The 22,243-nt window shown below is 34.3% G+C and overlaps 1 non-coding gene across 1 annotated transcript; it reads right to left on the reverse strand.

Annotated features, from left to right (window-relative positions):
* Nucleotides 1-3,635: 3,635 nt before the first annotated feature.
* On the reverse strand, nucleotides 3,636-3,709 carry LOC115931330 (small nucleolar RNA SNORD81). Its single transcript, XR_004067837.3, has one exon. It is a non-coding gene; the product is annotated as a small nucleolar RNA SNORD81 (small nucleolar RNA).
* Between the last annotated feature and the right edge of the window lie 18,534 nt (nucleotides 3,710-22,243).

Here is a 22,243-nt window from a genome sequence, read left to right on the forward strand (position 1 = left end):
CTATACAATTTTAGCTTTGAATTATTATACTGGAAAAAAAAGGTCTAATATTATAATCTAAGTTGCTCTCCTCAGAAACCCAAAATATAAGACCAAATTATGTCTAACGTAAGTAGATGAAGAGAAAATATAATAATAAAATTAAAGTCAATGAAAGAGAAAAATATAGAAATGTCAATAAAATAAAAATTGATGCTTTGAATTGAATAAGAAAATTGATACATCTTTGTATATCAATAAAGAATAAAAGAGAAAATATAAATGACTGATTCAGAAATAATAGAGGGGATATGGCTAAAGACATTAAATGAATTATAAAGGTTTAAGATGACCAACTTTATGACAATAAAAAATGCACATATTCATTACCACTCAGCATATGAGGTAAAGTTGTAATGTAAAATTGGATGTCTAATTTTATTATCTATGTTCTTAATTGTTATATGAATTGCTGCCAATTTTGTGGCTTTCTTTTAAATATTTCAAAAACTATAACTTATAGGATTGCCAATAAGTAGAAAACTTAGATACTACCTTTTCCCATCCTTTATTTTATTTCAGTGTAAACATGGCTTTTATTTAACTATTTATATTTTCTTTAATACAATTTTTAAGAAATTGTACAGATTTCATAACATCTTATTGTCATCCTGTGCTTAGATTTTTCTGCCAGAATGGAAAAAAAAAACATATTAATGGGCTAAAGAGAGAGGGAAAGTGAGTAGAAGTGACAGCATGTAAGAATGATCTAATATTAGAAATAAGTGCATTTTTACCCAAGAAATTTATTGTTAAATCTATGATTATATATTAAAAGAGGTCTCTGATGATAGTCTGTTTAACCCATGATGGTATCCAAAATGTAGTAATTTATTTTATAAAGACCATGGGACTCATTTCAGTGGTGCCATTAAAATCATTGATTTTTAGAACACATAAATGAATGGATAGTTTGTGGCCCATTTTATCATGACTTAAATTGATTAATTTATTGACTACCTTTCTCCTCTGGGCAGAAATATTCTTATCTATCTCCTATCTGTCACTCAATAAACTAACCAGGACTAATAAGTACTCCTCACATCTGAATATTTAATTAGAACAAGAATAAATAACTGAGAGAAAGTGTTAATACACAGAGAAAGAAGTCCAGTCAGTTTGATCATCTACCTTCCTTACACTGCAGAGTGTGTTAGTTCAAAACTCCACTTGAGCATCTCCCACATGCTGGGATAGGTACCATCATGCAGATGCTTCCTAAAATTAGCTAGTAGGTGAATTTTTTTTTACCAACAACTTAGTCACAACGTATGATAAAACGCCCAGGTATTCTAAAATGCCACACATGTTGAGGCATTCCTTTCAAGAAAGGCATCAGAACATCTTTGTGCAGGGATTGTTGTTTAGGTGTGACCTCTAATGAAGTTCAGGTCTATCCAACAAGGAGTAATGAAGAAACAGGGAGTAGGAGGTAAAACAGTACAATATAAATAAGCATGGAAAGCCGTGAATGGCAGGTGTTTTGTGATTAGTATATTAATACACTGGCAACACAGAGGGTAGTTTCAGTGAAGAGGTATTTTGACATCAAATGCAGAGCACCTTTATCATTATGCTGATGAGTTTAGAAAAGATTAAATTGCAATTATGGTTGGGGTCTTCCACAACAGTCCAATTGAGAATGAAGATCTTAAAGGTCATTATCATGGCTGGAAGGAACAGAAGATAACAGACAACAAGGGAAAATTTCATTTTGAAATGGTGTGGGGAAATCCATATTTTATGTAAGAGTTTTTAGTTGTTCAAATTAAACCTTGAAAAAATTTGAAATATGTGTTCACTTGTAAATTTAGAACATCTATATAAGACCCCATAAAAAAGCTAAGTGTTATTCATCCACAAAAAAAGAATGGAATTCTGTCATTTGCGGCAGCATGAATGGAACTGGAGTTCATTATAACAAGTGAAATAAGCCAGGCACAGAAAAATAAATATTGCACTTCTCACTCATTTATGGGAGCTAAAAAGTGTATTTCAATAGGTAGAGAGCAGAATGGTGGTTACCAGAGGCTAGAAATAAAAGAGAGGAGGAGGGAGATGAAGAAAATTTGTTCAATGGGCACAAAAATACAGCTAGATAAAAGGAATAGGTTCTAGTATTTGATAACGTAGTAGGAAAATTATAGTTAACCACAATTTATTGTATATTTTTAAATAGACAAGAAGAATGGTAATGTTCTCAACACAAAGATAAAATTAATGTTTGAGGTTACGGATGTCCCCATTATCCTGATTTGATCACTACACATTGTATACATGTACCAAAATATCACATGTATCCTAAAATAATTATAACTATGATATAGCAATTAAAAAGCTAAGTGATAAATAAAATTTTGATAAAATATTTTAATACAAGTAATTAGCTGAAGTGTTGATATCTTATATAGATAGGCATGTGTGTATATTTAAGTATGTGTGCACATGTATTATGTTGACACAAAACATAAAAATTGTGGGTTTTGCCATTGGAAGTGATAGCAAAAACCACTATGACTTTTACACAAACTTAGTATGTAGAAAGTTTAAAGTAAACAATCCAATAGGAAAATAAACAAAGATTCTTGATATGGTTTGGCTGTGTCCACACATAAAATCTCATCTTAAATTGTAATCCCCCAAATCCCCACATTTAGAAACCATGTGGTGGTAATTGAATCATGGGGGCAGTTTCCCCCATGCTGTTCTTGTGATATTGAGTGAGTTCCCACGAGATCTGATGATTTTGTAAGTGTTTGGTAGTTCCTCCTGTGTTCATTCTCCTTCCTGTCACCTTGTGAAGAAGGTTCCTTGCTTCCCCTTACTCTTCTGCCATGATTGTAAGTTTTCTGAGGCCTCCCCAGCTAGGCTGAACTGTGACTCAATTTAACCTCTTTCCTTTACAGATTACCCAGTCTTGGGCAGTTCTTTACAGCAGTATGAAAACAGACTAATACAACTCTGAATAGGTAATTCACAGAAAAATAAATACAAATAACAGAAATATTCATAAAAACATGTTTAACTTTTCTGGTAATAAGTTGCAAATAGAAAAGAACATAAACCATTATTTTTGCTATTTAATTGTTAAAACTGAAAATGTCTGAAATAGTGCAATGTTGGTGAGGTCATGGGAAACCAGACATGTTCAAGCATTCTGCAGTGGGTAAGAAGACAGGCTCTGAAATCATTATGATGAGGATTCAAACTATTTTCTAGCTGAGTCACTTTGGGTAATCTGCCTATCAGATCTTAGCCCTCAGTATTTCCTCTTTCTGAAATTCACTCACTCAGTCATCACCATGGTTCTCTACCTCACTCGACGTAGTTTGCTACTAAATACTAGCATATTATAACTGTCAACCTGATCACATGTTTAAAGTAGCAACACCAAATTTTATATTATTACCCATCATTCCTTACTCTATCTAAATTTACCTGTTAATTTTAGATAACCAAGAAAATGTATTTATTTTAACTACTTATCTCCTCTGGTAGACTATAAACTCCATGACCATGGGCTTATCCATGTCTTCGTTCACCAAACAAAATAGTAAACATAGCAGAGCAGACATTCAATAGCTATATACTTTTTAAAGAATATCTGACCTGTTATTATCAAATAATCAGTGAGAGAGTTTAAGTTGGAGTGAGATTATCGTATATCCAAAAGCTATTTTTGAATAAATGAATACATGAGTAATAAACTGCTGGGGGCCTAATTTTTCTTTCATAAAATCAGGATAGTAACAACTGCTTGCTGTGGTCATTTTGAAGGTGTTTAAATATGATTCAATGTCTAGCACAGTTTTTGCACATAGCTATCACTAAACACGTAATTGAAATTTTTATTTCTTATTGCTTTTCTACAATTTCAGTGATTTTCCTTTTTGAATAATCGAATTAGTGAAAATAATTTATTTTAATGCTTCCTTAGGACTGCTTTCTTTCTAAATGTATCTTGTTTAGGTCTTCTGATTGCATATATCATTGTTTTCAATATTTATTTTTTATATTGCGTAGGTTAATAAAGGTTTTAAATTGCAGTGGGTCTTCATTAGGAAATTACATTGAAAAATATTTTGGGTAGCATAGTTTATGAGGACTAAGCTCTGATTTTTATCTTGCCCAAATTCCTACCTAAGGGGTCTGGAGAGTCATGTCCTAGAAATCATAAATTCTCATCAGGTTGGTTATGTAACCCTGTATATTGTGACTTACTTTCCAACGTGACTCTGACATAACATTATGAGACAAGGAAGAAAATAAAAATATTTTACCCCAAAACATGTATCTTTGCCATATCTTGAAATGCCCTGCAAAGCTATACTTTGTAGGGGAAAATTTGCATCTGTGAAGAATCTCTATGAACATAGCTAGATCTTTTTCCTTCGGGCCCTCTCAATCCTAAAGAGATTAACTAAAAATCTATCACCTTAAAGATCCAAATACAAAACATTTGTCATCTACTGTCTCTAAGGGCAGCCACTATAAGACTTCAAAAGAACCTTGGTGTCCACAATCTTTTATCTTAACCTGAATATTTCCTTTCTATCCATCCTAGGTCTTTAGACAACTCAACAGTCAACCAGAAAATATTTAAATTTACTTATAGCCTGGAAGCATTCCCCCCTCCCCAGCCCCTGCTGTGAGTTGTCCCACCTTTCTGAACCAAGCCAATGTACTTCTCAGATGTATTTGACTGATGTCTCATGCCTGTCTAAAATGTATAAAACCAAGCTGCGCCCCAACCACCTTGGGCACATGTTCTCAGGACTTCCTGAGAGCTGTGTCATGGGCCATGGTCACTCATATTTGGCTCAGAATACATCCTTCAAATATTTTATAGAGTTTGACTCTTCTCATTAACATTTAAAATACTATTGAATAATGATCTTTAATCACCATTGTTATGATGATTAACAATTGCAGTAACTGAAGGATACAGACTGTCTGCATCAATAGTACAAACATTATTTGATAGAATTATTTTCTGCCAAAGATTATGTTCATTTATTACAAAGTACATAGGACAGGAGGTTTACAAAATGTAAAATTTAAGAAAGGTTGCTATATCTGATCTTGATACATTATTAGATATTTTCAGTGTTCCTGGTAATATTTTGTTGTTGTTCTTTCAAATTTGCTGTCATGGGAAAATGATCATAATACCAATATTTTTTGTTTTATTCAAGAGATTGGGAACTGTCTGAGGACAGCTGCACACTTCTACTCATGTGATTGATTTCAACACAACTCAGATAGTGGTTAAGGAAATTTAAGAATTATGATCTCATAGCTAGAGGATATTTGACTTTACATTGCCCTGTGTTCCAGTAAATGAACCCTGAGAATTAGGCCACCCTAGAGAGGCTTTATAACCTCAGGCTGACTCTGATTTTGGAAAGCCATTTACTTTCAGTGTCCTCATGTATAAAATGTGGACTGCTTGGATAATCATCACTTCTTATCTAGATCTATGATCCATTCCTTTATAACTTGCTTTTATGACTCCATAAGTGGGACAGCCAGTTCTGCATAACCATCTGCAAATCCTTGCTGAAACTCTGGGAATTTCCTTGAGTGATTGATTAAGATATACGGTCAAAGGAAGAATATTTTATAAAAGCAGTTTTGGTAATCTTGAAAATTTTTGTGTCAGTATAGAGAAATATATACTGCACCTCTAAGGAACAGTTGAATATATACTTCTTTAATATTTTCCTATAGGTCATATCACATTAGTCAGAATTATTCTCTCCTGTGAATTTCTACAGTATTTTAACATATGCATCAGTCATATGAAATGTTAAGGACAGGGATTTATTTTTCACTTAATCCTGATTATGTCTGATCAACCTTTGTTTATCAACATATTTTGTGAGAATTTGAAATACTCAAAGTCAAAAATTGAAAAGGTGTTCTTTTGAAGAAAATATGGACCCAATGCATAAATTTTATCAAAATCTTAATGTAATCATATCTCCTAAAGCCTGGAATTAAATGTCTGTCTTTCATTGTTCAAAAACTAAAACTATTTTCAAAATAGTTTCTGATGACTCTGACAGGAAACATTTGCCTGAACATGTTAATTATTTTATTAACCCTTGTTAAAATGTTATGGCAAAGAGCAGGTTAGGAAACTATTATGAGTGAAATCATTTCAGTTGTAATTGTTTGCAGATTAATTTTACCAAGAGATGTTGGCACCCCAGAACATATTTTTCTCATTACCATGGGGAGGACTGAACAGCAGCAAACTTTAGTTCATAAGCAAGGACCACAGGACAAGAAGCTTTTAACAAATAACATAGATCTGATGGGCAGAGCTTAAATAAATAAGAAGAAAAAGGATGTCTTGAATTTTGGAGGAGGAAATTTTTCCACACTGAGCAAGCAAATTAATTGAGATACAGGTGAAGAAGCTCTCCTCTGGTGAGTTCCATATTCAGAAAAGGACAGGGTTCCCTAGAATGACATCTTTGGTCAAGAAATGCTAGAGAGTTCTGTTCTCAAGTCCCAGGCATTTTTCCACTCTCTCTCCTATATTTTCTTTCCATTTTCCAATGAGCAAGTTCTTAAAGATGTATTTTTTAGCAAGGAATGCAGTTTTTATTTTTTCTGACTACTGTGAAGACTAAAGTTTGAGAATTGTAGGAGAGTCTTACAGAGCTATTAGCCTCTTTGATGTCTTGCAAGATTAAGTTTTTGTTCACATCTCAAATACTAATCTTTTTTTCCCTTTTATTAGAATTACCCATACTTTCATCAAATCTTCCTTTTGACTAAAGCTACATACATGAAAAGAGAGAACATTCTGGGGGGAAAAGTTTACTTGTTCCTCAAAATATTGGTGTTTGCAATGCAATGAATAGGCAATTGCCTAGTAATACATGTTGTTAATGAGGTTTTAGCTTTTATTTATACCTCAAATTAATTTATTTGGGTGATTTAAAAATTCAGGGCTTTTATCTCTTTGATCATATCATGTTTATATCCTGAAATATATATTTCTTTATTTCTATCTTATCATCACTTTCACGTAACATATCTGTTCCCTATTTAGACACTATTATCATTTTGTATACATCTTTTTGGTAAAAAAAAAAAAAAAAAAAAAATCAAAAGCTGAGTAAATAGGATTCCCAAGGTGAGATCAGATTAAATAATACCATTTTACCCTGAAGTCTAGAAGTCATTTGAATCTTCCTCCATATTCTATATATTTATTAACTGATAAGAAGCAAATACTACAATATGTCACTCTTATTCACATGTCTCACTTATTCATGTATCTCACTTGAAATAGTGTAGATAATTTAAAATAACAAATATGGGAAGGCTGAGGCGGGCAGATCACAAGGTCAGGAGTTTGAGATCAGCCTGGCCAGCATGGTGAAACCATGTCTCTACTAAAAATACAAAAAATTAGCCAGGCATGGTGGTGTGCTCCTGTAATCCCAGCTACTCAGGAGGCTGAGGCAGGAGAATTGCTTGAACCAGGGAGGCGGAGGTTGTGGTGAGCCGAGAACAAGCCATTGCACTCCAGCCTGAGCAACAGAGCAAGATTCCATCTCAAAAAAAAAGAACAAATAATCTTGAAATAATTTACATTCATCTTTGTTGGGTGTGATAAGTTTTGTAATACTTAAGTACAAGTTTCTGTCTTACTAGTTGATTTTTTTGTATTCTAATATTAAAAAGTACTTGTTAATGTGTATTAAGGTTAAGCAGCTAGGTTAGCAAAAGCCAATCTGTACTGAATTAATATTACATACCCTTCAACAGTTAACCGACTAATTAATCTCATATGTTAGAAGATCTACCACATCCCAGCCTCTGGTCTAGAATAGAAATAAGGCATCATATGTTTCTTGCTCTTTCCAATTCATGCTCTCATCCTTTAAGTAGACTCTCATTTCTTTAAGGAAAATTTTTCCAATTTCCCAAACTATTACTCAATGATACAGACAGTACTCTGAACCTCTCTTCCACATTATAGATACCTTTTGAGAGTATGTATTCATGAATGCAAGTACCACGATGAAGGTGCTATGGTTTGGATATTTGTTTCCTCCAAATCTCATATTGAAATTTGGTCCCAGTGTTGGTGGTGGGGTCTGATGGAAGGTTTTTGGGTCATGGAGGTGGGTCCCTCCTAATAGATTAATGCCCTCCCTCGAGGTGAGTGAATTCGCACTCTATAAGTGGCCTCCAGAGTTGGTTGTTTAAAAGAGAGCCTGGCATCTCCTCCATCTCTCGTTTGCTTCCTCTCTGGCTGTGTGGTCTCTGCACACTCAGGCTCCACTTCACTTTCTGCAATGAGTGGAAGCAGCCTGAGGCCCTCACCAAATGCAGATGCCTAATCTTGAACTTTTCTACCTATCAGAATTGTGAGTCCAATAAACTTTTTTTCCATATAAATTATCCAGACACAAGTATTCTTTTATAGCAACACAGAATGGACTAAGACAATGGGAATTTTGTCTGCCTACTTTAGTACTAGATTCAGGAACAGTTCCTGGCAAACAGTAGATGCTCAATAATTATCTGTTAAATGACATTAAGTCAGGCAATATTTAAATCTTCTTCTAGACTACTGGAACAATAGAGAAGTGATCACCTTTTTGTTGTCTAGTGCTATGCTTAATATGGGGTATGGAACATGGTAGGTGCCCAATAGATATTTCTTTTTATGAGCATATTACTTTATTACAAAGAATGTTGCAGCATTATAAGCATTCAGTTAAAATGGAAATTGTGGGATTCCTAAAATCAAGATACTTTTAAATGTAGGATGTAATTAAAAAGATGATTAATTTTTACAAAGCTGAGATAAGAATCATACCCAGGATAGGATGTAAAATAAAAGAGAGCTGAACTGTGTGAGCTACACAGCATTGTAGTATGTTTCTTTAATTAGGATGAGATCCTCAATAGCTCTGCCCCTCAGGACCATTTAGTACTTTATTTTTTCTTATCTCTGCTGCTTCACATAGATGTAATATTTAAGTAAAAATCACTGTTCAATGAATACTTTTAAGAGCTGAACTGTTTAAAATAACTAAATTATCTCACTTTGTTTCAAAAACATTTCACTATAAATATGTTATGTATTAAAATCAGTAACAAAATTAAAACAGACTAACATCATAGGAATACTATTTTATATGTGATTGGTTAAAAGGCACTTTTAAATAAATATTACTTCATGATAAAAGGTGATATTTTTTCTAATTACTTAAATCCCAAAATCTTCAAAATTCTTATCTAAACCTGATCATATAGGAAGATCTTGATTGGAATTAATGTTCAAACCTTTATGGGGTTTGGTCAGTATACTAGGCTGTGAGTTTACTTATCTCATAGTTGTCATATTTATGACTATCTAGGTACAGTACACACTAATGCCATAAGCAATCTGGCTATATTTTTGCATAATTTTTTCAGTTGAAAGTAAGATAAAGAAAGGAAAGAGAAAGTTGGTATAATATTTTCTGTGAGGCATAAAATATATTTCTGCTTATACTGAGTGGCATAGGCTTTTTTTGTGTTTTATTTATTTTTTCTTATCATTTATTTCTATAAGTAGCCCACATACATCACTGTAGTGACCAGTTACTGGGATAGTAAATGGTGAAGGATGAGCATGTTTAGGGAGAGAAAATGAGTTTAGTTTTGAAAATGTTTAACATGTCTGTGAAATATTCAAAGGGAAATTTCTAACAGACATTAAGATATATCATTCTGGAAATACAGTTGGCATTCTGTGTTGGAGATACAAATTTCAGATCACTTGAGATCATGAAACAACAGAAAAGATGGAAAAGAGAGATATGGTGTTAGAAGAAGGGGAGTAGTTATATGTGTTGAATGCTACTGAAAGTTCAGATCTTTTTTTTTAATTTTATTATTATTATACTTTAAGTTTTAGGGTACATGTGCACAATGTGCAGGTTTGTTACATATGTACACATGTGCCATGTTGGTGTGCTGCACCCATTAACTCATCATTTAACATTAGGTATATCTCCTAATGCTATCCCTCCCCACTGCTCCCACCCCACAACAGTCCCTGAAGTGTGATGTTCCCCTTCCTGTGTCCATGTGTTCTCACTGTTCAATTCCCACCTATGAGTGAGAACATGAGGTGTTTGGTTTTTTGTCCTTGCGATAGTTTGCTGAGAATGATGGTTTCCAGTTTCATCCATGTCCCTACAAAGGACATGAACTCATAAAAACCCTAGAAGAAAACCTAGGCAATACCATGCAGGACATAGGCATGGGCAAGGACTTCATGTCTAAAACACTAAAGGCAATGGCAACAAAAGCCAAAATTGACAAATGGGATCTAATTAAACTAAAGAGCTTCTGCACAGCAAAAGAAACTACCATCAGAGTGAACAGGTAACCTACAGAATGGGAGAAAATTATCACAACCTACTCATCTGACAAAGGGCTAATATTCAGAATCTACAATGAACTCAAACAAATTTACAAGAAAAAAACAAACAACCCCATCAAAAAGTGGGCGAAGGATATGAACAGACACTTCTCAAAAGAAAGTTCAGATCTTTAAAGTGCTTAGTATTGTTCTTGGCATGTGAAGAATGGTCAGTAAATATCAACTATGATAATGACCCTGATGATTCTACAGCCAAGAGAGAAGAGGGCATAAGATGTTCACTATATTTCTTCTGACATTATCTTCAAAATCTCAATTATGCATAGGTGAGAACACAGCTGTTTATAACCATCCCCTCTCTCCCTTCCTTTATTCCTTCTTCTTTCCAGAATTCTCTCCTTCCTTCTTTCCTCCCCTCTTTGCTTCCTCTTTTCTTTATTTCTTTCATTTTCTTCTAATCATTTCTTCTCCTTTTAAACAACTTGGTTTCCTAATTTGTTTACTATGTCACTGATTTTGCTGTCTATGGAATAAATTCTAAACTCCCTGTGTATGAATATTATTTAGTTTAGTCATTGAAATTTATTCTCCTTAAAATATTTCCATGTTTGTCTTATTTTCTTATATGTTTAAATTTCTACTGATTTCTTTATATAAAATCTGTTATCTAATTATTGTATCTTATACCTGCTTTATCACACACTCTTTCTTGCATTTAAGTGAAAATTGAATGTGGTGCTTTCCAAAATTTTCCTCTGATTTTGGTAATCCTTCTCCCCCTGAAATTGATTCTTCATCTTTGCAATTTGAGTGCATTCTTTATCTTGGCATGTTGAATGCAATATTCATTTTCTTTTATATGACAGTATAATCTAGAGCCTTTCTAATCCTATTTATTTTTGAATGTGGAAATATAATCAAGTATAGTTTTTGCCAGCAAACAGTCAGTAAGTTTGCTTTGCTTTTCCTTTTACTGTCCATATGTGTGCTATAAGAAACCTCTTCTCAGGTAATAAATAGGGACGCACTCCTATGAACAACCTCAAGCTCAATTTCAAGCTCCTGTCTCCTTTATATGCCTCTCTTGGACAGAGGAAAGATTTTCCTATGTTCTTACTTGCTGCCTGGTGGTCATAGTACTTTTTGCATAGTAAGCTGAAGCCAGTTACTCTATCCCTTGCCAGAAGTCTCCAGTGAATATCATAAAATACTATAAACCACCCTGTTCATTGCTTCTTGCTTTTCATTCCTTCCTAGTCTTATAATTATCAACGAGGCAACCTCTTACTGCCTGTCCCTTTCCTTTTCTTGCTATTTTTCACTGATGATACTTTTGCCCCTGGTTTGTATTTTATGGTTATTTCATGGGATGTTGAGAATAAGGATTAAGTATTACCACATAGCAATAATCATAACAGAAGGGCTGTGTGTGTATATATACTGTGTGTATCAGGTTTGCTTTGGGGGTTTTTCTTTTGCTCGATGTATTCAGTTACTTATATGATTATGAGAAGCATCTCTAAAGTCTACGACAGCCATGAGAATCACTTCTTATTGAAACCTTAAAGCACATGGGCATGATCTTTAAAGATTCTAACAGATCTAATTATTTTCACATAATGTTTTGTACTTTTCAACTCTATTTTCTAGGTCCTAAATTATTTTTCAAGCTGAGCAAGAGCATCATCAACATACTTAAGGTATGGATTAAAGAGATCATTTTCAAGTTCACTCTATTTTATCTTCCTTTTATAATATTCATGTTCCTTCTGACAAATCTATTCATTTTCACATTTATAAATTTCCCTAATTTTTAGTCTTTAAACTTTCTAATCACTATTTGCATATTAAAGAATACATTCAGTTCAATATTTTAGGTATATTAGCTCTTGATTAATGCTATTTTAACAAAAAATTGCTGAGTTATACATTTTGCAAAGAAAATAATAATTAGTTTTTCCCTATTGAAGTTATACAAAATTTTGCTCTTCTGTATTGGAATTAATGTAGTGCGATGCTTTTCTACTCTTGTTTGCTCGAGTAATAATACTTTTCAGTCATGGCTACAATGTTAGATCCAAAGGGTTGACACAAACTCTAAATCAGAAACATCAAAGACCTTCCCAACAATATTTCAATCTGGATTATAATAAGTGTTACTTTTTTCTCTTTTCTGGTGAAAATTTCCAAGCATGTGAACCTCAGCTTACAAGTAGCTATAACTTCTGTTATGAAAATAGATTTGACATCTTTCTTCCCTGCAGTTGCTTAAGACAAGAATATTTATTTTATAACCAAGTAAATTTGAAGTGACCATTGTTCCTTTTAACAAAAGAATTCTGTAGAATATAGTTTTAAAAACTATACTTTATTGAACCAAGGATATTAGATGTTTCAGATTTTCTTATTTTTAGAAGGATCCACCTAGGATTTTTTTACCCTTATTTTTATTTAAAGAAACAAAAATTTATTGATGCACCAATGCATATAAATAACTCCAACATTTAAGGTCTACATAAAAAACTTTCAATTCAGTGATATGTGGATTGAAAATCTGCAGATTTTTCTCAGATATGTCCCTTGATAATCGGCCAATTAATTTTTTTAAAAAGCTAAGAGTATGGGCTAAAAATTCTAAAACCACTATATATGTATACCAGAATTGAACAATTAAGTTAAAAAATGGCAGAGAGTGGGAAACAGATTTCTCACTGTTGGAGTTGGAGGTTACAGATAAACAAGGGAGAATACTAGAATGACAGATTTAAGTTGGGTACATCAGTATGAACTCATGTTCATATAAATACAGATAGTTACATATAGAAGTATTTATGGAGACATGTATACACACTGGTTAGTATACACACATATATTGCCTTGCTCTGTCAGCTGACTCTTATCAATATTGATATTCCCAGTGAGCACCCCTGCTGCTCAGATCATTGTTCCTAATACCACCTTCCAATAAAAGAGACCAGGTCTCCTTGGAGACATGACTGATTCTATGACTAAGAAAGAAACTATACAAGATGAGCCTGGGGCACCTTGTATTACCAGAAAACATACACCTTGTATACTCTAAACAAACAAATACATTGAAAAACCATGATAGGGATTATGTCAAAAGGACACTGACACTGATTGTAATATTTCCCAATAACCAAAGCTGAAACAATTTGAACAACAAAATAACGTAGTATTGCATTATAACCCAATGTATAAAATAAATATCCATGGATCCATAATAATGTAAGTAAAGATAAAATACATGAATACATAGTATAGACAGACAAATATCCCATGCAGAAAATTTCTGAAAAAATTACTGTGGATATTCCTACCTCAGAGAGGTGGAGAATATGCCCTACTCTAAGGTGTGGGCTGAACATGGTTACTTTCTTCTAAAGATTATAGTGTAAAAATGTGGGTAAGAAACATAGGTTCACAGTGGATAAATCTTAAACACACTACTTCAGCCTGTGATCAAGGTTAACATCAACAGTGATAACTATTGTTGAAAGTATGTGTCCTTGAAACATTTTGATAACAATGAAACTTTATTTCTGTGGTCTTCCCCAAAACACATAACATTAGTCTAATCATGAGAAAAACATTATACAAATCTTAATTGAGAGGTATTCTACAAACTATGTAGCCAGTATTCCTAAATACAATCAAGGTCATCAAAAAGCAGAAATACCTGAAAAATTGTCATAGTCAGGTAGAACCTAAGAAAACATGATAAACATGATATGGTATCCTGGATATGATCCTAGAACAGATGAAGGACATTAGACAGAAACTAAAACAATCTGAATAATCAATGGTAGTTAGTCAATAATAATCTACCAATATTGGTTCATTAATTTTGACAAATGTAGCATACTACAGTACAATGTTAATAATAGATGAAAGATATGTAATATATGGAAACTCTCTGTACTGTTTTTTCATTTTTTTCTATAAACCTAAAACTATTATAAAATTTTTAAGTTTTTTTTTAGTCATGGAGTTTATTGAAGCTGGACCCCTTCCTTACACAATATATCTTCTTTAATTTTTCTTTAACTTTTCATTTTTTGTAGGAACATATTAGGCATACATGTTTATGGGGTACATGAGAAATTTTGATAAAGGCATGCAATGTGAAATAAATATGTCATGGAGAATGGGTATAAAAAATACTTACACCACATACAGAAGTCAACTCATGATGGATTAAAGACTTAAAAGTAAAGCCTAAAACTATAAAAACCCTGGAAGGTAACCTAGGAAATATCATTCTGAACATTGAACCTGACTTCCTGACAAAGACATCAAGAGGAATTGCAACAAAAAACAAAATAGACAAAAGGAACCTAATTAAACTAAAGTGTTTCTGCATAGCAAAAGAAGCTATCAATAGGATAAACAGACAACATATAGATTAGAAGAAAATATTTGCAAAATATGCATCTGACAAAGGTCTAATATTTAAAATCTATCAGGAACTTAAATTAACAAGCAAAAAGCAAACAATTCCACTAAAAAGTAGGCAAAGACATGAAGAGGCTCTTTGCAAAAGAAGACATACATGTGGCCAAACAAGCCTATAAAAAATGCTCAAAATCGGCCGGGCGCAGTGGCTCACACCTGTAATCCCAGCACTTTGGGAGGCCGAGGCGGGTGGATCATGAGGTCAGGAGATTGAGACTATCCTGGCTAACAAGGTGAAACTCCGTCTCTACTAAAAATACAAAAAAAAATAGCCAGGCATGGTCGTGGGCACCTGTAATCCCAGCTACTCGGGAGGCTGAGGTAGGAGAATGGCATGAACCCGGGAGGCAGAGCTTGCAGTGAGCTGAGATCATGCCACTGCACTCCAGCCTGGGGGACAGAGCGAGACTCCGTCTCAAAAAAAAAAAAAAAAATGCTCAAAATCACTAATCATTATAGAAATGGAAATCAAAGCCACATGAGATACAGTCTCACAACAGTCAGAATGGCTATTATTAAAACGTCAAAAAAACACAGATGCTGGTGATGCTGTGGAGAAAAGGGAACACTCATACACTGCTGGTGGGAATGCAAATTAGTTCAACTACTGTGGAAAGAAGTCTGGTGATTTTTCAAATAATTTAAAACACAAGTACTATTTGACCTGACGATTCCATTATTGGGTATATACCTAAAAGAAAATAAATCAGTTTACCATAAAGGCACAGGCACATGTTTGTTACCTCCCACAGGGTCTGTCCCACAACACGTGGTGACTATGGGAGCTATAATTCAAGACAAGATTTGGCTGGGGACACAGCCAAAGCATATCATTCCACCACTGGCCCCTCCCAAATCTTATATTCTCACATTTCAAAACCAATCATGCCTTCCCAATAGTCCCCCAAAGTCTCGACTCATTTCAGCTCAACTCAAAATCCAAGTCCAAAGTCTCATCTGAGACAAGGCAAGGTCCTTCCACCTATGAGCCTGTCAAACCAAAAGCGAGTTAGTTACTTCCTAGATATAATGGGGATACAGGCATTGGGTAAATACATTCATTCCAAATGGGATAAATTAGCCAAAACAAAGAGGCTACAGGCCCCATGCAAGTCTGAAATCTAATAGGGCAGTCATTAAAACTTAAGGTTTCAAAATGATCTCCTTTGACTTCATGCCTCACATCCAGGGCACATTTATGTGAGAGGTGGTCTCCCATGGCCTTGGGAAGCTTTTCCTCTGTGGCTTTGCAGGGTATAGCTCCCCCTCCTGGCTGTCTTCATGGGATGATGTGGAGTGTCTGCAGCTTTTCCAGGTGCACAGTGCAAACTGTAGGTAAATCTGTCATTCTGGGGACTGGAGGATGGTGGCCCTCTTCTCACAGGTCCACTAGGAAGTGCCCCAGTGGAGACTCTGTGTAGGAGCTCCAAACCTACATTTCCTTTCCACCCTGTCCTAGCAGAGGATCTCCATGAGGGCCTCGCCCCTGCAACAAACTTCTTCCTGGACATCCAGGCATTTCCATACATCCTCTGAAATTTAGGTGGAGATTCCCAAACCTCAATTCTTGACTTCAGTGTACCTGCAGGCTCAACACCACATGGAAGCTTCCAAGGCTTGGGGCTCGCACCCTCTGAAGCCATGGCCTGAGCTGTACTGTGGCCCCTTTTAGCCATGGCTAGGGAGGCTTAAATGCATTGCATCAAGTCTCTAGGCTGCACACAGCAAAGGGGCCCTGGACCAGGCCCAGGAAACTATTTTCCCCTTTTAGGCCTCAGGGTCTGTGATTGAAGGGGCTGCCTTGAAGGTTTCTGACATGCCCTGGAGATATTGTCCCCATTGTCTGGATGCTTAACATTCCTCTCCTTATTACTTACGCAAATTTCTGCAGCAGGCTTGAATTTCTTCCCAAAAAGTGGGTTTTTCTTTTCTATTGCATCATGAGGTTGCAAAGTTTTCAAACTTTTATGCTCTGCTTCCTCTTGAACGCTTTGCTACTTAGAAATTTCTTTCATAGGATACCTTAAATCATTTCTGTCAAGTTCAACTTCCATAGATCTCTTTGGCAGGAGTGAAATGCCACCAGTCTCTTTGCATAACAAGAGTCAGCTTTGCTTCAGTTCCCAACAAGTTCCTCATCTCCATCTGAGGCCACCTCAGCCTGGACCTTATTGTCCATATCACTATCAGCATTTTGGTCAATGCCATTCAACAAGTCTCTAGGAAGTTCCAAACTTTTCCATATTTTTCTCTCTTCTTCTGAGTCCTCTAAATTGTTCCAACCTCTGCCCATTACCCAGTTCCAAAGTTGCTTCCAAATTTTGGGTATTCCTTAGCAGCTTCCCACTACCCGGTAACAATTTACTGTATTAGTCCATTCTCACACTGCTAATAGATTACCCTTGACTAGGTAATCTATATAGGAAAGAGGTTTAATAGACTCATAGTTCTTTATGGCTGGGGAGTCCCAGGAAACCTATAATCATGGCAGAAGTGGGAGCAAACATGTCCCTCTTCACATGGCAGCAGCAGGTAAAAGAGAGTGTACAGAGGAACTGCCCCTTATGAAACCATCAGATCTCAGAAGAACTCACTTACTATAATGAGAACAGCATGGCAAACCCACCCCCATGATTCAATCACCACCCAACGGGTCCCTCCCATGACACATGGGGATTATGGGAGCTATAATTCAAGGTGAAATTTGGGTGGAGACACAGCCAAATCATATCAAATAACTCATAAGGAACAATTATAACAATATACTGTAATAAAAGTTATGTGAATGTGGTCTCTGTCTCTCTCTCCTCTCTCTCTCTCAAAACATCTTATTCTACTGTACAGTGAGTAATAGAAATTATGAAAAGCATAACTGTGGATAAGAGGGGGCTACTTTATGCTCCTGTAGGGACTGGGTTTAGAATGAAGTATCCTATTTGAGTATCAATCTGTTTAATTAGGGACTCCTGCTACTATTTACTTTTCTCCTGTCTTATTTTCCAAATGCTGGAGAATCTTCCCTTATTCCAGACAAATGGATGCCTCTGTCCCAGTAGGGATGTATTCTTAACTTTCATCAGCTATCGTCTATGGTTCAGATCCATTTGCTTGTCTATACTTCTGCAAGAATCGTATTATGCATAACCTTGAATTGATTATGAAAACATTGAATATCAAAGTAGGAAAATCCTTACCTCCAACTAAAAAGAGGTTTCTTTTAGTCTTCATCTATAATTTTTATTTGTTTGTTTGTCCTTTTTTATGACTTGTTTTTTGGTTTGATTGAATAAATATTTGTATGAGTTGCATAATTATAAATGAGTTAGATACAAAATATATAAATAAGTATGTTTAGAAATGAATTAAAGGAGAGTATCTTTGGCATCTATCAGAGAATATGCTTTTTTAACAAAACTTTATCATATTGGAAAATAGACATTTATATGATATATGTATATAAGGGGATTTGAGCTTCTGTTCACTAACTAGTCGTCAAAATATACGATGTTTTACAATTTTAGAGTGTTGAAATACTTTAGCTTAAAAATTCTTTTACAAATATACCACTTAATTTAAATTCACTCAATTGCCTCTGTCTCACAACAGACATTAGCTCTCACTCATTTGAACTATGGAGGTCAATTTGAAGTAGTAAGAAGTATGATATTAGACAACTTTTAAGTGAAGTTGTATAATTTTAAGTAATTCAGTATAAATTATTAAAACAGTATTCCTTAAAAAATTCATTATATTTTTGAAAGTAACATTTAATCTAATTATTGTATGTTAATAGTTTGAGTGTGTAAAATAATTAAGAAAACTATAAACTGGATAAAATGATAATCAGAATTTGAAGAACCATCATTTGTTGATGTTAATGATTTTTTAAATTAATAAATTTTTTTTAGCTGTTTCCAATCTACAGAAAAATGGAGCAGAAAGTACACAGAGTTTTCATATACCCCTCAACCTTCTTACATACAGTTTCCCCTACTATCTTGCTTTAATTTGGAACATTTAATATAATTGATGAGTCAACATTGAGTCATCACTCTTAACTAAAGTCCATAGTTGACATTATGGCTCACTCTGTGTTGTACGTTCTATGTGTTTTGACAAATGCATAATGACATGTATCATCCATTAGAGTATCATATAAAATAGTGTCACGTCACTGCCCTAAAAATCCCCCGGGCTCCAACTATTCATCTATCACTCCCTCTACTGAACCCATGGCAATTACTGAAATTTTTACTCTTTCTCCTTTTTCCTTTTCAGAATATCATATAGTGAGAATAATACAGTATGTAGCCCTTTCAGATTGGCTTTGTTCACTTAGCAATATGCATTTAAGGTTCCTCCATATTCTTTTATGACTTGATAGTTCATGTCTTTGTATTGCTGAATAATATTCCATTGTATGGGTGCATCACATCTCATCCATCTATACATATGTATATGTAACTTGTTACTTCATTTTAATGTACATCAAATGGCTTGATTTTTGCCCACAGATTCCTGAGTGATTCAGTTTGTGAAGTTTATTATGTCACCTAGTTCACTGATCTTTTCTCTGACAGTGTCTAATCTGCTTTTAAGACCAGACAGTGAATATTTGATCTTAAATAATTTAATTTTGAGATTTTAAATTTAAAATTTTTAAGAGTTTCCATTTCTTTTTATATTTTCATGATTTTATTTTAATTCTTGAGCATGTTTATAAGCTAAATTTATGTTTTGTCTACTACTTCCATCTCTGTCATTTATGCATCTGTTTCTATTTATGTAGTTTCTCCTAGTTATGGTACTGTATTACTGTTTCTTTTTAAATCTGGTAAATTGCTTGTGCTCCAGTAATTTAATACAACTTCAACTCGTTGTATTTTTTATTTGTTTGTCAACATCTCAGCTTGGCATTCCTTTAGGTGAAAAATTTAATTCTGTACACATACATGATAGCCTGTCATAGATTTTTCTTTCTTTTTCCTTCTTATTTTTTTGGTGTATTTTTTTCTAACAGTCAATTTGTCAGTTGTTCTCTTTGATGGATTATTCTTTTTGTAGAAAGTCTAAAAACACTTTTCCTAGCCCCAGACCCTGAAGATGATCTCCTATATTTTTCCAAATATTTTAGGGTTTAAATTTAACACTTTTGGATGTGACTTGTTTTGAGTTCATTTATTTAAAGTCTGATACTTAGGTAAATGTTCATTTTTTTGCATATGGGTGTTCAGTTCTTCATTATCATTTGTTGGAAATGCTATCTTCCCTCCATTTAATTGCTTTTGTGTCTTTGTAGACTATGAATCGGGCATAATTCTGTGGGTCTATTTCTGGATCCAGTTCTATTCTATTGTTCTATGTGTCTATCACCCTGCCAAAAAAAAAAGTCCTGGATTTCTACTTATCTAAAATTCAAAATTCTAGATCCTTGCTTTTGCTGAATTTGATGATCAGACAGTATTTAAAGATATTTTGATTAGACAAATCATATGTTTTTATCAATTACCCTACGCACCCCATTATAGCTGGCAATTCTTTTTTGTTTGTTTCATTGTGTGCTTAAATGTTTTTCCTAGCTACTATTATCCGAGACTTCTTTAATGTGAATTAGACATGGAGTTTTCATTTTCTTTTTCACACATAGTTGTTTCCTGATATCTGGTTTAGAAATAATATTAAGATGCCAAATCTCAAGGAGGTGAAGAAAGGGTCTATATGAGTAGTTACATTAGCTGTTAATATTTTTGTTTAGTAGATTTTGTTAGTGGTTATTTCATGTTTTGTTTGGGGCATTTTTTACTTTGGTTTTATAAAAAGTAACAAATAGTTTCATCATTGTTTCATGTAACATGGAGGTAGGACTTGAAAAAGTAATTCAGCTATTCTTATTACGCATTAATCGTTCAAATGAACCAGTGTGGGATGTTAACACTATCAATTAATTGGTGTGATTAGGCTTGCCATTTTATTTTTATAAATTGTGTATTTTTTCTGCATGCAGTTGAGTCTAAGAGTGGGAAAAAATAATTTTCTACTTCGGACTAATCTGTAAAGGTTTTTGAAAGTCTGTATTAATAACTTGTTGAATTCATGATATTCTGCCTATGGCACAAATTGTAAACTTTTGCTTTTCTAAAATAAAGTAATTCACCACCCGCAAGAAAAAAAATGGTAAGAAAAAACAGGCGGGACGCATGCCTTGGGAATGAAAGGGATTTCTCATTACAGCCTGGCAAGGTTGGAAATCTCACTCTCTACTTGGCTTTTTCTGGCTGGTTGAGATAGGAGTGAAACAGGGTTTATTTCTGTGGTGATTGGCCTGGTTAGATTTGTTAGTGTCTAAAAGTTCTCTTTCTAGGCTATCCTTTTGTAGTAGTCCATTGCCACACTGCTAATAAAGACATACCTGAGACTGAGTAATTTATAAAGGAAAGAGGTTTAATGGATCACAGTTCCACATGGCTGCATAGGCCTCACAATCATAACAGAAGATGAAGGAAGAACAAAGGGACATCTTACATGGCAGCAGGCAAGAGGACATGTGCAGGGGAACTGTCCTTTATAAAACTATCAGATCTCATGACACTTATTCACTACCATGAGAACAGCATGGGGAAAACTCACCTCCATGATTCAATTACCTCCCACCAAGTCCCTCCCATGACACGTGGAGATTATTACAATTCAACGTGAGATTTGGGTGGGGACATAGAGCCAAACCATATCACCTTTTATGGTCCATTGCTAAGGAGGAGAGTAGGATTTTGCTGAGGCTTTTCTTGTCTGTGACTATCGGTGTTTTTGGATTGCTGGTTTCTTTAGAATATATGAGACAAAAGAAGTGCTATGCAATTCACCACCATGTTGTTCCTCATACTTGAGGTCCCAAGTTAGCCTGCTTTCTTCCCTCTACCTTTTAGAATCTTCTTGAGTGTGCACGTGTGGGTGTATCAAATATATATACTTTTCCCTATTCCTCCCACTAGGTACAAATAAAAACCATATATAGACAACTAAAATCTCCATATGGTTTTTAGTCATATATATATAGTTTTTAGTTGTACCTAGTGGGAGGAATAGGGAAAAATATGTCTACTCTGTTTTCTCAGAAATAGAAATCTTTAGCTCTCATTCTGAAACAGAAATATCAGGTGACATTATACATCTTTACAGGGTTGAATTGTCTATGTATTTTTAAATTAGTATGCTTTGTCCAGCATATCAGCATATCTTAATATGAGATTTTGCAAATAATTCTTCAGTCTGGTATGTTACTTAAAACATCACAGTGAAATCTCAGGAAATATTTGGATACATTTT

Source organism: Gorilla gorilla, chromosome 19 (genome assembly GCF_029281585.2).
Source record: "Gorilla gorilla gorilla isolate KB3781 chromosome 19, NHGRI_mGorGor1-v2.1_pri, whole genome shotgun sequence".
In the NCBI taxonomy this organism is placed as follows: domain Eukaryota; kingdom Metazoa; phylum Chordata; class Mammalia; order Primates; family Hominidae; genus Gorilla; species Gorilla gorilla.